The following is a 7,524-nucleotide window of genomic DNA, read 5'->3' as shown; positions in this document are numbered from 1 at the left end:
GGAATTGTCAGTTATTAACTATTCCCCCAAACACTTAATTATGTCTCATCTGTGCAATTCAATGTTTTCCAGAGTCAAAGCCTTGCTGACACCCATCGGTGACAGGAATCTTACTCAGAGACAAAGTTGGGTTTGGAATGATAAATCTTCCTTCCAATGGCAAAGAACAATCCCAGTTTTATAAAGCCTGCCACAAACCAGGGCCTCTCTTCACTATCTACCTTCCGCATCCAACTGTCAGAAGCCTTTACCAATCCTTGGGAATAAAAGAGCCAGTGTGTGAGCAATATTTTGGAGTTCTAACGAGGCAGGTGCACAGAGCCATTAATCAAAACAGTTACCACCCAGTAACCACTCATAACGAGAACTATTGGGAGACTTTTCCTTCCAAATAACTGAAAACAAGGCTGCCAAAATGTGCAGACTGTGACAGGGATGTCCATTGCAGATCTGTGTTATTGTGCTGCCCCCGGCAACCCTGGCTGATGAAATCACAGTGCCAACTGGGACAAGAAAAGAGATAGGTGGGGGTGCAGCTGGAATAATGAAGTCCCCAACATAAGGCGAGCATGAAGTGGATACATGAACTTATGAACTTTCCAGTGTCCAAGATATAGAAAGGAGCTTGTAAGAATGGTACCCCGGCCAAAGGGGACGTCTGTTCTGGGCCCGAGGGAGTGAAAAGGGGACAAAGCCTGGCCAGGGAAAACCAAATAATAAACGAGCACAATGCCAGAGCCCCTTGCCCAGGCCTTTTATTTCCCCTCCAGATGGTCCAGCAGCTGAACAGCTACGAGGAATGTCTGGATGCCCCTCTTGGCTCAGCCGCTTTCGTTGGGTAGTATAATAGATGCTTTTGGATCTGCGTTCAGACATAGCTGTTGGGGGTCCACAGACCAGGCAGTGACCACCAAGTGACTAATTTAGTTACTTTATAACTAAACTGATAAACATGCATAACCCTGGTTTGGCAAAGCTTTTTCATTCACGCCTTTAGCTTTCAGTTTGGCAGATCAGAGTCTCCTAATGCCCATGATCAAATTACAGGGTTTCTTTTTCTTTTTTTTTGCACTTTAATTTGCTGCAAAGATTCCCAGTCCTACCATTTTGGACTAATTTCAGTATAAAATGAATTAGAGACAAGGATATATTTAAGTTTAGCAAAAACTTAATAGAAAAAGCAATTGTCCCCATCTACATATCTATATAGACTATTTCTGCCAAAAACTACTGCTGCTCAAACTGGTTACTGTCAGACAGTCTCCTCCCTGCTCAGATAGCACCTCACTTTTAGCTGGATACCAAAAGCACAAGAGCATTACCAAGAATAAAATCATGGTATAAAAAGACAACACAAAAGCTTAAATGCCACCACACAGGAAAAAAAAGTCACATTAAATTGAAAGGAAATAACCTTTGCTAACTGCACTATAAAATTTAACTTAACTAAGGGTATCCTACCAGTATTTATTCTAAAACATAAATAAGCTTTAGTATTTTACTATCCTGAATGATGTAGAAAAGCCAAGCTTTTGTTAAACCTGATAGCTAGGTAGGCTACCTAATCAAGTTGTTAACTCAGGATAGCTGGATGAACAAAATTGTTAGCTTAGCACATTGTAGATACAATAACCTGTAATCAGCTACTGTGTAACATTACAGAAGCAAACAACAGCTGCCTGTTTGTTACTTTCTTAAAAGAGCCTGGTTGTAACAACTTTCACTTCTTGAGCCTTATTAACTCAAATTAATGTAGAATGCCTGCAGATGAGAACAGTTCCCTGGGGTAAAAGTGACTAGCTTCTCTTTTTACATCGATAAGCAATAGATTTTTCTCAACTGTGTTTTTGAAGTGAGTGAGCATTAGAGGATAAATACTTCGTAATGTTTCCATCCAAAAACTGGAATAAATGGTTAATTGCTGATATAAGTTGCAATAAAGAAGCATCCTAATTTCAAACAAACTTGCTCACTTGCATATTCCCATCAACGTTTTAAATTTCTATTTTATTTGTAAATAGGATAAAAAAATCTTTTTGAAAGCTTTAGTAAATCTCTTTACAAGCCCCTGCCCAACAGATGTAAGTTCAATAGCCAGAATTCAAATCACATAATTTATTGGCTTACAAATGAATTGACATCTATAAAAATAAACCTTCTGAAAAGGCTTTAGGCTGTTTGAATCCCTTGAAAATGCCTTGGCTAAACTCTCCAACCCTTTATCAATGTAAGCCTGATAAAATGTATTTTCATTATCAACAGAAAGTGGAAGCATCGAGATTGGTGAAATGTTAGTTTAAAAAGTTATTTGCAGTGGCATTTAAAACAATTTACTTGAACAACATCTGACTTATGATAAGAATATTGTCTATTAAATTAAGATTGGCTGTTCAGAATTCATTGGAGCCCTGGTTCTCCTCGTGACAGCTAACATCTTGTGATATTAAGGGTCATCACATATCTAAAATGAAAAAAGAATAAAAAAAGAATAAGAAATGAAAAAAGAATAAGAAAATAAGTGTCATCTGCTTATGACACTTGCCATTCTGAGCAAGTGCCTATTAAAATGACTGATCCTTGACATTTGAATGCAAAGACCGTGCCTGTGGTGGCTTTCTTTCTGTTGTCCCTTATAAAGCCTTTTCCTTCCTTTGCCCCATGTTCAACTCATCTGGAACATCCATTTATTATCTCCACTGCGGTTCAGAATGCTTTCCTCTGAAGAATCACCAGAGAATTCATGAAAATAAACAAATCTACAAACAAACTCCCTACTCCCCAGCAGTTCACATGACCTCCCTAGGGATACTGACAACAGCTGAAGAGACCACAACAAACTGGTTTTGCAGCCAGCCTGGAATCTTACTTTTACACTCAGTCTGGGAATTTTCACAGCCCCCTTCAGCTCCAGAGCAAGCTCTGCCAATATTCCAGGTCAGTCACCAGTGTTAGCCCCTAGAGAAGACTCAAGATAAAATTAAGCTGACACAGAAAAAATACATTACCTTGCATGCTGATTGTCAAGCCTCAAGAAACACGTAACATAAAAAATTTGTTAATGCATGTAAGGGAGACCAACTGAGAATTTTTCATGGTCTCCCGAGCTTACCCCATGTGCCACAGTGCATTTTATTAGGATTCTAATCCTAAAAAGCTACCACGTTAGTCACAAAGACAACTATGCAATCTGTTTTGATCTAATAAATTCAGGAGTTCTATGGCAAGCTCATCTCAGGAATTCCTCAACACCAGGAGTTTTCCAGGGAAGTAAAGAAAGCAGAAGATCTCATAATTAGTTGTCTAGACACAAGGTACATGGTAGAACAATCTCTCCAGCTCCCATTTGATTTGTAGCGCTGAGGCTAAGAAATTCTCTCTCTCTCTCTCTCTCTCTCTCTCTCACTCACTCACTTCGCAGACAGAGCTTTCAGCTGTAAACTGTTTCCATCAGCTTTGTCCTTTTGTCAGGGACCGGTTTAGTAGCTGTAGAAGCCCAGCCCCTGGGACCCTGGAAGCTTCTCCTGCAACACTCCACACTTGTCTGCTGGTGTGGCGATCAAGGCTTTCAGGCAACAAACGAGTGTCATTTTGTTCTTTTCCCTTTCTTAGTAGTAACTGCCCTGGGAAAGTCTTTCTGTATGCATTGATCCCACACACCTTCGAAAATTCCCACTTTAAGGGTAACTCTCCGCTACGCAGCCCAGGGTAACACCTCGAGTTTGCCCACACAGGTTTCTCTTTAGCTTCTCAATCACAAGTCTGCCTGGGTGGCACAAGCAACACAACAACCACCCTCTCTGCTCCCCCCCGGGACTCAAGTCTACTCATGGACCAACACACAGTAGCCGCTTTCAGCCGGGAGCTGTGGGCTGGGACCACGCGGGTAGCGGAGGCTCCCAGACTCAGCCGCGCAGCTGGACGCGGAGGAGAGGTGAGGCCCGAGGGCGGGCGCGCTGCCGACATCCCTGGCAACCTGTGATGCAGACGCGTCCCCGATCCGCCTGCCCATCGCCACCCGCAGAGGCCTCAGTCACCCCAATTGTACCGTCTGGCGGCCCGTTCTTTCGGACCCCGCCGTCCCCGCCTACCTTCTGTCAGCCTCCGTCGCGCCCGCACAGCCGGCCGCCTGCCTCCACGGCTCTGCAAAGCGAAGGCGGACGCTTTGTTAGGGCGCAAGAAGCCGGACAATACTTTGCAGGCGGCGCCGAGGCTCTGGGAGGGCGTCCTTCAAAAGGACGAGAATGGGGACCCGCTCGAGCGTCATTTCCATATGTAAGGGACCAGCTTTTACAAAAGCGAGGCTCCCGGGGGCTGCCGCGCGCGTCCTCTCCACCGTCGGCCCGCCCCCGCCAGCGCAGCCCGCGACTCCACGACCCGCCCCTCCTCCCGCCCCGAAGCCATCCCCTCCCCGCCGGCTCCCCCGGGACCGGCCCGGCCCGGCTGGCGGCCAGGCCACCCGCTTCCTCGCTTCCGCCCCCTGCACCCGGCCTGCGGGGACATCTCCTGCCCTAGCCCCGGGCCCCGATGGGGAAGACCCAGCCTGTGCCCGTGCCGTGTCCACGCAGGGCCCCGCCGACGGCGTGGGGGCAGAACAAGGCCTCCGTGCACCCCCAGGCCGCGGGGTGGAGGTCCCGGGTTTGGGATCCTCGCTTACCGCCTCCCGGGGCTCAAGCGCCGGGCGCCGCCGCGGGGACCATGGCCGCGGGCGCACTCAGGGCTCGCAGGCTGCGGCAGCGGCAGCCGGACGGCCGCGCCCAGCGCGCTCGGCTCCCGGCTCTGCAGCGGCCACCCGCAGCTTTGGACGCCGGGCTGGAAGGGCCAGGCCCGCGCTGGGAGGAGGAGCCAGGGCGGCGCCGGCCGGAGCGCGGCTCCTCCTCCTGCCGGAGCCTCAGGGGCTGCGGAGGGAGGAGCGCCGAGCGCTACCCGGCCCTCGCCGGGCCTGTCCCCGCCACGCCGCCCCCACCCGGACTGCGTCCCAGGCCCCGACTGCTCGGGTCGCCGGAGCCTGCAGGAGCCGGGTCCCCGCTTGGCTGCCGCGTGACACTGGGGCTGTCGTCTCCGAGATTTGAACTTGGGACGCCCGGGCTCTAGGAGGTGCGGGTGGAGGAGGCCAGCGCCCCGAGGTCGCAGCCGGGCAGCGGCTGGCGCGTCCACCCTTCGACCCCCTGCCTGCCCGCTTCCCTTTCCTTCCAAACACGCCCGCACACACCCCGCTACACCCAGCACACCCGGCCGGCCACTTCTAGGTGTGGAGGACAGGCCCCGCCTCCAGACAGCGGTACTTTGAGGTGGGGATTCAGGTGCCTCTCTTGCCCTGGATTTCTCAGCTCTCTAGCGCCCATTGGCTGTCATTGGAAGAGGGGTCTAGGGGGCGGAAGGGTTCTAGCATGGACTCTGAACCCTGTGAAGTGACTGCAACCCTCCTACGCGATCTAGACTGCCTTCTGCACCTGCCCACCAGGTCTTCATAGGCTCCCATCCCCTATCCAGCCTTCCGCGGGTTCATCCAACCCTCGGTCACTAGCCACACTGGACAGAAACTCTTTGGAGTTGGTAGTTCTCCAGCCGACGGTATTTATCGCCTCTCCTCCTCCCCCCTCCCTCCTGCCCCACAGCCTCTTCCTCCTCCTCCCCTCCTTCCACCCCCCAAATCTCCGCTTTCTCACTCCTCCATCCCTACACTTCTGATCTGGATGCAAACAGGATTTCAAAACCAGACCCAAAGGCGGGAGCAGCTGTGGGCTGGGGCACAACTCTCTGAGCTGCAGGGTTAAATGTGTTGCCTTTGAAGAATGAGAACCTGATTTATTATAACCCACAAGTTTGGTTTTCTTTTCTAGCAAGAAACTGAAGAGCTCCCTTGCTACCTAGAGAACAAGAAATAGGTAGGAAACTAGCATTTGAGAATCCACTTGTGCTGGAAATTCCGCAAAATGATTTTACCTAATCCTTGCACCACATTTATGGGCAGATATTATTATACCCATTTTACAGATGAAGAAACTGGCCCTTACAGACCTTGCTCAGGATCACACAGCCAGTATTTGGCAGAGCTGGGATTCAAATGCAGATCACATATGTGATAAAATTACGTAGAGCTAAGTAAACACACAAATGAGTGCATGTAAAATTGGTGACATTTGAATAAGGCCCTAGGATTGTATTAATGTCAGTTTCCTGATTGTGATAGCGTACTACAGTTATGCAAAATGTTATCATTGGGGAAAATTGGGTAAAGCATCTATAAGGGATCTCTCTATATGATTTCTTACAACTTAATGTGAATCTACAGTTATTTCAAAATAAAAAGTTTTGTTTGTTTTTTTTAAATAAAGCAGATGTCTTATTTCAGAACTCAAGTTTTTTCCTTCAACACAGTATGCCTGGAGAATAAGAAAGAGAAGAGGTTCACAGGTTCACGTTCTGTCTGTACATCCACACTCATGTTCTTTATGCATGGTTGTCCAGACCAGTAATCATTATACAATGTACATACACACTCTTTGTTAAACAAATAGCAAACTTGTTACCAGAATACTTACATAGGTGTCATTTTATAAATAAGAGAATAATGTGCACGAGGGACTAAAACAGCCAAGTCTTAGAAGGTAAGAATAAAGAAATGTTTTTGTTTCACCTAATCTCTGCCATGGAAGCTTCACCTGACTAGGTTTCTCTCCAAACATCCCTTTTTAACCTGCAAGTATTCTTAAGGATGAGATTGCTCATTAAAGTAGTGATTCATGGGGTGTAGGGATGTTGGAGGCAGCATTCCCTTACTGCCTGTGGAGAAAGTTCAGGACTGCTGATGGTTATATAATTTGAAAAACATAAGATACTCTTTCTTGAGAACAGGGGATGGGGAGGAGTTAATGCTGGGACTAGGAACTAGAAACTACATTCAATCTCCAGCCTCCCTACAAAGGAGGGGAAGTGTGGAGCATTGTTACTTCCAGGTGTAGCTTTATAAGAGCAATCCCACTGAAGTAGGTAATTTAACAGCAATTTAGGCTGCACAGGGTGAAAGGTTAGTCTTAGTCCACTGGAGTCCCTGGAAGAAAGCAATGTCTTCCCTTAGAACCCACATCTTGAGCTTTCTCTGTTAAACAAAAATGAAGATAAAAGCAGAAATAACAGCCAAGCTCCAATTCTACATTATCACCAATATAAAGAAAATGAAATATAAATGTTTACCTTGTGTTAATACCCTTTACAAACCACATTTCATTCTTGTCTGTTGCAGTTTATCTGCCTCTGATATTAACTCTCATTTAATAAAGAGCCTTGTTGAGGGACCCAGGATCCTTAAAGTATTTGTAGATGACATTTTCAGTGGCTTTCTCCTACATTTTTCAATATTGGCCTGGCTTTCTCAGGTGGCTGAAAGCTCTAAGAAGTTAACTAAAGAGTAACCCAAGAAAGAGAAAGTTATTCTTTCCTTCTTCCTGAAAGTAACTTTGTAACGACTAGTGTAGAGTCAGGACAACAAAAATGAATTTAAAAATAAAAGGAAAGAGAGAAAAA

This window comes from Rhinolophus sinicus, linkage group LG03, assembly GCF_036562045.2.
Source record: "Rhinolophus sinicus isolate RSC01 linkage group LG03, ASM3656204v1, whole genome shotgun sequence".
NCBI lineage: Eukaryota > Metazoa > Chordata > Mammalia > Chiroptera > Rhinolophidae > Rhinolophus > Rhinolophus sinicus.
Note: the sequence above shows the minus strand (reverse complement) of the source record.